Source organism: Bidens hawaiensis, unplaced genomic scaffold, assembly GCF_021521415.1.
Source record: "Bidens hawaiensis isolate Kalapana, Puna unplaced genomic scaffold, B.hawaiensis_p1.1 tig00000369_1, whole genome shotgun sequence".
NCBI classification, from domain to species: Eukaryota; Viridiplantae; Streptophyta; class Magnoliopsida; order Asterales; family Asteraceae; genus Bidens; species Bidens hawaiensis.
In genome coordinates this window covers 3689078-3699163 of record NW_027491028.1, presented here as the reverse complement: position 1 = coordinate 3699163, position 10086 = coordinate 3689078, and the positions used below count along the sequence as shown (strand labels likewise).

The window sequence follows — 10086 nt, the reverse complement described above, 5'->3', positions numbered from 1 at the left end:
GGGCTAAAATAGGGGCGCTACAAAGCTTGGTTTTCAACAGTTGAAAAGCGGATTCTTGCGCGTCACCCCAATTGTACTTAGTGCCCTTGTGGGTCAAGGCGGTGAGGGGTTGAGCAATTTTTGAAAATCCCTCGATGAAACGCCGGTAGTAGCCGGCCAGTCCTAGGAATTGTCGCACCTCAGTCGGAGTCTTAGGTGCTTCCCAGTTTTTGATGGCCTCTACCTTACCGGGATCGACATGGATACCACTCTCGTTGATCACATGTCCTAATAAGTGAACCTCGCGAAGCCAAAATTCACATTTCGAGAGTTTAGCATACAATTGTTCCTTCTTCAGTAGTTCCAGAATTATCCTTAAGTGCTCTTCGTGGTCAGTCTCGTTCTTGGAGTAGACGAGAATATCATCGATGAAAACAATCACGAACTTGTCGAGGTACGCTTTGCATACTCGATTCATGAGATCCATAAATACGGCTGGCGCGTTGGTTAGGCCAAAAGGCATAACCGAAAACTCGTAGTGACCATACCGTGTTCTGAAAGCCGTCTTTGAGATATCTTCTTCGCGCACTCTCAGCTGGTGGTAACCGGATCGTAGATCGATCTTCGAGTAGTAACTCGATCCCTGAAGCTGGTCAAACAAATCATCAATTCGGGGTAAAGGATAACGGTTCTTGACCGTCACCTTGTTCAACTCCCGGTAGTCGATGCACATTCGGAAAGTCCCGTCTTTCTTTCGGACAAACAAGACAGGGGCTCCCCATGGCGATGAGCTAGGTCGGATAAAACCCTTATCCAACAAATCTTGCAACTGAGTGGACAACTCCTGAAGTTCCACCGGTGCGAGCCGATACGGGGCTCGTGCTATGGGTGCTGCACCGGGTGTCAACTCGATTTGGAATTCGACTTGACGAATAGGAGGGAGTCCGGGCAAATCCTCCGGGAAAACTTCCGGAAAGTCTCGCACAACCGGTATGTCTTCAATTCGTTTCTCCTTCGCGGGTTTCTCAACAATCTGCGCCAAAATTGCCGGATGACCCTTTCGTAGGTACTTCTGTGCCTTCATAAGGGTAATGACGCTGGTGGTCATGCCGCTTCTCTCGCCTCGGACCGAAATGATCTCGCCGGAAGGGGTGGTAATATGGACTATCTTATCGTGGCATATAATCTCCGCTCGGTTCTCGGATAACCAGTCCATGCCGACAACGACATCGAAACTACTAAGCGTAAAAGGAATAAGGTCGATGTCAAAGACATGACCTGACAGTTTCAACTTACATCCCGCAAGTATATGAGTTGTTACTACAGTTTTACCGTTAGCTAATTCAACAGGAAACTTAGCGTCTAACGGGGTTGGAGTAAGGCCTAAAAGTTGGCTAATGGCTTTCGACACAAAACTCCTCTCAGCTCCAGTGTCAAACAAAACAGAAGCAAAACAATCGTTTACAGGAAACTTACCAGACACCACATGCGGATCATTGCGGGCCTGACCCGATCCAATCACAAACGCTCTTCCTTTGCCATTGCCTCCACCATTACTGCCACTTCCATTGCCCCCATTGTTGTCATTTTGTTTCAGCTTGGGGCAATCCTTCCGGAAATGGCCTTCCTGTCCACATTCAAAACATCCCTTCGTCGTCATCGGTGGCTTAGGAGCACCCTTTGCCGCAAGGTCTCCTCTACATTCTTTCGCTTGGTGACCTATCTTTCCGCATCTTTGACACTTGACACGGTCACACTGGCCAACATGATGAAAGTTGCACCTGTTGCACTTTGGATATTTCCCAGCATATCCGCTCGAAACCTGCCCGCTACCGTTATTGTTGTTGCTGTGATTCTGAGTGTTAAAGCTCCGAGTAAATTCGGGCTTACGGTAGTGGTGTTGCGGTGGGAGGTTCGAGGATGAAGATCTGGTGTTGTCAAACTTTCTCTTCCCGCTGTTCGGGTTGCTGTCGCTGTTATTGTCGTTACTCTGGTTGTTACGGGCTTTAGTAGTCGAACCCCTAGGTGGTAACGCACCTTGGGTCACAGCCTGATCCGTCAGTTTGTGAGCTAAACGGATCGCTTGTTGGATCGTGGCTGGTCTGGAAGACGTCACCATGCCCTGAATCTGCGGTGCTAGTCCGTCAATGTACATTTCTATCCTCTTGCTCGGCGGATCCACCATCCGCGGACACATCACATCACAACCACATATTAGTCTAAATAAAAATTCATGATTAAAACCATTGTATTCGCTACAAAGTATTTCCAATCAATCCTTAAAATCATAGAAAAATAATAGTTCGGATGGAGACAACCCCTCCATCTAAGTGTCGTCATTACTAGATGTCGTCATCTGAGGACACCTCTGAATGTGCCTCCTCCTCAGCCGGTTCTTCCTCCGGTTCTTCTTCGGGTTCCTCCTCAGGATCTTCCTCGGGATCTTCCTCGGGATCTTCCTCAGGCTCCTCTTCGGGATCTTCTTCAGGTTCTACTTCAGGCTCTGCCTCAGGCTCGGCCTCAGGCTCTGCCTCAGGTTCTGCTGCATTCTGAGCAAGTTGCATTTGTAGGATATCGCAACGTTCTAACGCTATCTCAGTTCGGGTCCTTGCTTCTTGGAGTTGCTCTCTCAAGTCTATCATCTCGGCTTGCATCTTCATCATAACCTTCGTTTGTTGCTCACTAGTCTCTTGCATTTCTTTCATTGCCGCTGCCATGCGGGCAATCTCCTCCTGAGTCTCGGTTCCATCTTTAAACAGTCTGGCAACATTTTCTCTCGTGTAGCGCATGTAACCCACATCACGCTCCAAACAAGAAACGACAGCTGCGAGAACTCGCTCCACAGGTTCGGTTATGGGTGGTAGGGTGTTAGGGTAAGCAGGGTGGTTCGGGTGAGGCAATGGGGGAACTTGTTCACGGTAGACCATACGTCTGATCATGTTGGGGTACCAATCCCAGCTAACGTCGTTTTCATACAGGCCTCCGGATAGGCGGTACCTCTTCGGTGCAGGAGCTTCGAGTTCCGGGACTACACGGGGTGGCGAGGCAGTAAGTAACTGCGGTTCCTTCCCGTGAGCATGCGTCATCGAATCGGATGATGATGAGGGTGGCGTCGACATTCCTACAGGTAAGCCGTGTATATGCGCGCGTATGAGTGAAAGAGGTAAAGAAATAAGATTTCAAGACTACACAAACCTATGCAGTGCGTATCATTATAACTAATGGGTCGTCGCGGTTATAGTCTAGTATGCATGCAGCTTCTAGTTCGCTATAACCAATGGCTCTGATACCAATCTGTCACACCCTCAAAATCCACTAACGGAGTTTTACCGTCAGAGGGTGTGAACTGGCAGGATCGGAATCATTAGTTATAATCAAACCAAAGAAAAACGTTTAAATGTAAATAAGTGCGGAAGCGTAAAACCTTAATTCCAAAGTTGCGTCACGCAGGACGACTTAAAACCAAATGTAACTGTTAAAATTAAGTTTGCAGAATAAAAGTGTTTTCATTTAATGCATGCTCCTAAACCGCGCGCCCGCCTCGGCTACCTGAGAATAACATACTAAAAGTGTCAACACAAGGTTGGTGAGTTCACAAGTTATATAATATAAATCGTTTAGCGTTTTGCGTAACCTCGTTACGGCGTTTCAGTGTTGCGTAACCACGTTACGGCGTTTAAGTGTGCGTAACCCCGTTACGGCGTTTAAGTGTGCGTAACCACGTTACGGCGTTTAAGTGTTTTGCGTAACCACGTTACGGCGTTTAAGTGTTTTGCGTAACCACGTTACGGCGTTTAAGTGTTTTGCATTACCAGATAGTGTTATGTCAAATTATATATCGATAGGTAGCTAATCTATACAACAAGTATTGCTAAGTGGTTCGAGACCGAAGCTGACTGTTTATCAAGTGCCCGTCACCAGGTCCTCCAGACCATGGTAAGTGTTAGCCAAAATTACACCCACTCAACCTCCAGTTGAGCTTAGCGTCGGGTGGGGTTTGTCAAACCTAGTAGTACTACTCAACAGTGACTCGCTATTCCAAATATTAACCGGTTCGATGTGTGGGACTTCAAATGTTATGTTTGCCGCTTAGCCTTTACAAGTGATATATAATTTATAACAAAATCTTAAATATGCGTTTATCTCAGAAAATGCGTTTATAGGAGTATGTTATCTCCCCCAAGTGAAAAACGTTTGAAAACAGTTCAAAGAGCGGGGTAAGTGAAACTCACTGTTTGCGAAGAATATCCCGATCTAGATCACCAAGTGATGCGCGTCGTAGAAACTCTCTAGCGTTCTAAATAACAAAGAGATTTTCTAAGTATCGGTACGTTTAACGAGTCTCTAGACTCGGCACATAATACCTATGCACGTAACATGTTTCGTGTTTCGTTTGTGAATCGTGTGTGACTTAAACCAGTACAATCGTGATACGATACGTGAGTGAGCAATTACTTTCGTGTCACGTACTAATAACATACTTTACTAGCAATTATCCCCGTAAGGGCATTTTGGTCAACAAACAAAAATTAACTAACCATTATTCCCCATAAGGGCAATTTGGTCAATTCATGGCAATCAATTAGCAACTATTCCCCGCAAGGGTATTTTGGTCAAAACATAACAATTATATAAAAACTATCACATTCCATGCATTTTTACACAACTCAGCAGTTAGTTTCATTATGACAGAATTTCTACTTGAAAGATTGTACTATTTCACCAATCATAACATCTCAATTAATTCATCAAAAATCACCACAGGAGCATACATATCTTAGGTTTCCAGAACATATTTTATCTTATTTTTATTCCACATATTTTTCTTATAATGACCAAAACATTACAGCAAACTCATATCAGTCAGATTCATGCACAACAGAATGTTATTTGCAATTCCCGTTAAACAAAAAATCCAATAAATGCAAGACCACTTGGGTTTGGTTCCTAACTCAATGAGTCAACTTCCAGAAGTGGAACCAACACATTTGGTCTCGTAGTTCATGAGATATAACATTTACAACATAACCTAACAGCAGGTCTAACAGCTCAGCTTTGCACCACGTTTTTGTAAAATCATAAAAGCACACTTATACTTGTCCAAAAATTACAAACTTATACTTCATGGAAACTAGACTCAATCTAGTTTACTGCAGTACCCACAATCTCAACCAATTTTAACGTTTACACTTCGTTACAGTCACTTGAACATCGTATACACATTCTGTCCAGATTCTGTTCGCATCAAAACTTAACAATTTCACTAGCCATGGATCACAAATAAATCATACAACATGCTAGACACTAATACTATTATCCATGCATCTCAATTACCCCATACATACAAGATTAGGGTTTGTGTTTTAACTCAAATCAAAGACAACAATGAATCATGCAACAACATCAATCTAGTTATCAATTCATTATCCAAATAACAACAATCATATTAACCATATACATGAACACAATCGGCTGCCTAGGGTTTATACTTAACCCATTAAACATCAAAATTAAACAACAAGGAGGTAAGGGATGATCAAGTATACCTTCCTAGCACCTAGTTCTTGGATTAATCACTTGATTTGAGGGTTGTGTGAGGGTGTTTGTGGACGGCAGCCGTGAGGGAGCAAGGGAGAGAGAGGCCGATCGGGTGGGGTTAATAGGTTAGGGTTTTATGATAAGGTTATATTTATAATAATACAAGTTACACTCTAGTCCCTCTACTTTCAAGTGTTACATCTCTAGCCTAAACTAGTTGGTTCTTGTTTCTTGTTTAACATTCCACATAACAATCAAGTAACACACATATATCTAACACATAATTATCACATAATTAGTGTTTTGACGTTTGTCGTTTATTTATCAATCGTTCGCGTCAACTCGTTTGCGTTTCGGTGCAAATCCCGAAAGACTACACATGTAGTAAGTGTTAAGCGTCATTTAAACCCTAGTTTAAATGTAATGAAGTGTGCGTTATAGATTCAATGATCTTAAAGTTTGAATTGACGGAGTTGAGTTAACGGGGTTAACCTGAAATTGACGATTGTCACAATACTACACCCGATACGGTTTTTAATACGTTAGTTATATACCCTTTTTAAAGTTTAACATAACCAAGATTCCGTCTTTACATTTATATTATCTTGTTTATTTATAAGTGGGTTTTATTACTCAAGATCTTAACTTAGTGTTCTATTAACCTTAACCTTCCTTAAACACCCTTTTAACACTTGTAATTTTTACCCAACATGATTTACTCCTCATTATATGTCATTTTAACACACTTCAAGTTTATGTTCATGATTCATCACCTCATAATGTATATGTATCTTAGGCTTAGTCCATGTTTTTCTACTAAACATTACATGGCATTAGTACCTTGGGAATGTCGGTTTTTGAGGCGTTCTTGAGCGGGTTTAAGGCGAGATCCAAGTTCCTTGACGTTAATCACGATGTTGAGGGTCTACATTATGTTTAAATAACATGAAATAGGTGAACTAGGGTCAAGTAAAATGATGAAACCGTGGCTGGACAGAATCTGTGTTTTTCCAGCCACCATAAACTGTTACAACTCGAGTTTTCGGCTTACCTAATGCTGAAATGAAGCCGGAAATTGATGTTCAAAAGGTGGTTCGTGATCCTTGCGAGTTTCCTTGGATTCCTAAACAAGAATCACCCAAAAATACCAAGTGGTTTGTGAGATATGAACAAAAGAAGAGAGGGGGGTACTGCTGGAAAATGCAGTTTCCAGTAGTGACCTTCGAAGGTTCAAAGCTTCTTACCGAGTTTTCCGGGCAGAGATCCGTTCAAGGCTTTCTACCACGGTTTAAGGATTTCTTCTAGCTTTCCAACGATATATAGGTTTCAAGATGTTAATAGTAGAATTATAGAGAAAACAGGTTGCAAAGAGGCGGCTGTGGTGGTGCACTGCTGCTGCCTTCGGCCGAGAGAGGAAGGGGTTGTTTTTGGAGTTAAGTTTCTTGAGTTTGGGTGGTGATTTTTGATCAAGAAAGCTAGAGTATATATAGAGTGGAGGATGGAAACATAATCCCTTAAATTGGGGAATCACAATTCCATGAATTAAGGGTGGCAAATCACTCATTCAAGTGCAATAGTAGTCAAGGCATGGTGTAAATTGTTGTTTATTTGGGAGGGGAATGGGAGGCCGGCTCTTGGAAGGCTTTTTGGAGACTTTTTGGTGGCTTGCAAATTTTCAAGGTCATGATAATGTTGGTGATGATGATAGTTAGATGGATGATGTTATGGATGATGATGAATATGTTAATACATGGATGTATGTAATGGTGTTTTGTCTTGTGTTATAACCGAATGGGAAAAGTTGGGGTTCGGCTTTGGGCTGCAAAGGGAGGGTATTATGGTCATTTAATAAATATATTGGTTGTCCAAATGTAGTGCTAAGTTCAATCTTGGTTCGGGTCTTAAATGGATAGTCGTTAGGACGAGTAGTTTATCGAATGAACGAGTTATGGGAATTATATTGGACATGGGTATTATGAGCTTCTCTTAATTTATTTGGTCACCTATAAAGTATTATAGATGGTATGGAACCCGGTATTTATTTCGGTTCCCGGTATGATGTATATTTAAATTTAGCCCGGAGTTATATTCGGTTAAATAGTGCTCCATACTGTAATCTTTCATGGATTGTTTAAATTATTATCTTCATATTATTCCGACTAGTATACCTTTAAACACTTCATAGTTTCATATCTTGATCGTCTCACTGTATAATGTGTCATTAATTTGGCCGGTTCGGCGACTATATTCCATTATTTAAACGTTTTTGACGTTTCGGTCCTAATTAGGGAATTAGGACATTATTGGGCAAAGTCTTACAATTACCCATTATATTGGATCATAGGTATATATTTAGCTTGATATGTTTGTCACCTCTGACTATTACTTGGCTGTCTTTATCATATAGCCGTTCTCATCGGCTCTTTATACGATCCTATAGGCATAACGACTGTTCTCGTTCACATATCAAGTATACTATGGTTTATACCTCATATAAATAATATAAATAATACGTAATTTAAATCAAATATATACATTAGAGTGTGAAAAATTACCGGGTGTCACAAAAACCAATTCACATACAAAACATACTTCAACCATACACAACTATCCCATTGAACCATCGGTATACAACTCGACCATCTCAATTTTCTCTTCTATTGTCAACGCAAGAAAAGAACGTCCTAGATCCACATATTTACCAATCAAATGAGCTGCTTTGAACCGTTTTTATCATAACTCACAATATCAGTTGTTACACAATGAATTTCAAGTAAACACCAGAAGAGTTTATAACCCATGCTAATGCTTTTTTTGCATGCTAAAAGAGTCCCTATCGACCAAAGGATTTCCTCTCCTGTACTACTTGGATGTCATTGGCTATCTCATTATTTTTTCACTTTCATGCCAACCTGTGCAAAAAAGTCTTTTGTGAGATTGGTTTCATTTGAATCAAAGCTAACTCAAAGTCTCAAACCCATTTAGATCCTTATATTTGGTGTAACGTTTATGTCAATGTTAAAACTTATATAACACATCACTGACTATTTTTAGGCTACCACACAATCATTTGACCAATTCAATCTCAAAGTTGACATTTTACTTCAACTCAACTTTTTAAGAGAAATACCAAATATGCCCTTAACAATATGCAATTTATATTTGTAAGTTTCTGTGGATCTGACCCAATTTCAAATAACGTCTAGCAGTCTAAAATTCATTTGAATTACAAACGTAATCTATTTCAATTTAACTCTAGTACAGGTATGCATGTGACTTTTGATTGACCATTATAAAAGAGCAATTGTGCTGAAAGAAAGATAAATCAAGTCACATAAACATGGATGATAGCATCATTTTCAACCAATAAAAAAATGCAACATATCAGGCAATAATCTAAGCTTATAAGTCCACAAACATGTGAATTTCAAAATCTAAATATTTGAGTGTCATGTTCTACATACGTTCTGTACAACTGAAGAGGTACACTTTCTTCCCATGTAATACCCCGCCCTCTTCGAATGCCTCCTGCACGGTTTGATGAAGAGATAAAAAGTTGCTTAGTTATGTGACATTTATTAGATAAATAAAACATTAAAAAATAATCAATTCTTTTTGGATGTTAAACAAACGCTACAGTATTACTCACCTCTAGATTTGAGAAATTCCAATTGTATTCAGAAAGTAAGTCGAGTTGGTCCCACTGTCAAGAAAATGTAAAATTCAATAAGTAGCCTACACAAAAAAAAAAAAGAACAGTATAAAAAATGAACATTAATGATCACACACACCTCTGTCCCAACAGGAAATATCTGCTTCCATAAATCTTCCTGCAAAAACAAGTAAAAAAATAAAACCATTGAAAGAAAAGAAGGTATAATCTTAGTCATGACTAGTGAGAAAGTAAAAACAAGCATCATGTTCAAGTGTTTCAAAAAGATAACTAAATTCAACAATAAAAACAGATTATGACCAGTTAAGCATTAATGCAAAACTATTGTGATACATATTTTGATAAGAGAAAATTACACAATTCATTATAAATCAAGCACAACCTCTAAAACTATAGCATTATAGAAGCATCTGCATATAAATCCGTAACAGGGCCCATATAAGTTTTAACCTCAAGATTCTGAAGATTGAGTTTAACATGCACATCAATTTGCAAAAGAATATACATGTCTAACTAATGATTCAACCTTGATGCATGCTAACAATTAACCCAAGTTACACAAGAATTGCTAACCATGTCCTCTGTATCTCATTATTAGTATTTATCTAATCTCCTACCTGCAATGGTGTAGCAGAATAGAAAAGTACCAATAAGTTAATTCTCTGTTTGTGTTTTCAAATTAACTGTATTAGCTTTTACGTCCATATGCTACTTTTAACCCTAGCTTATTAGATAATCAACTAACCACCAGCTCAGTATCAATCCATCCAACAATTTTTCAACATTTGTTTTCCTCAAATTAACTTTACTTACTTTTAACTCCATGTACTATTTTAACCCTAGATTATTATACAACCAATTAACCACAGATTCAGCTCAGCATCAATCAACCAAAC

The 10086-nt window shown here is 39.8% G+C and overlaps 1 long non-coding RNA gene across 1 annotated transcript; it reads right to left on the bottom strand.

Annotated features, from left to right (window-relative positions):
- Window positions 1-8776: 8776 nt before the first annotated feature.
- LOC143623779 (uncharacterized) lies at window positions 8777-9821 on the bottom strand. The gene is made up of 4 exons (XR_013151961.1): window positions 9309-9821; window positions 9167-9220; window positions 8982-9045; window positions 8777-8826 (listed from the first exon to the last, which is right to left on the bottom strand). It is a non-coding gene; the product is annotated as an uncharacterized LOC143623779 (long non-coding RNA).
- Between the last annotated feature and the right edge of the window lie 265 nt (window positions 9822-10086).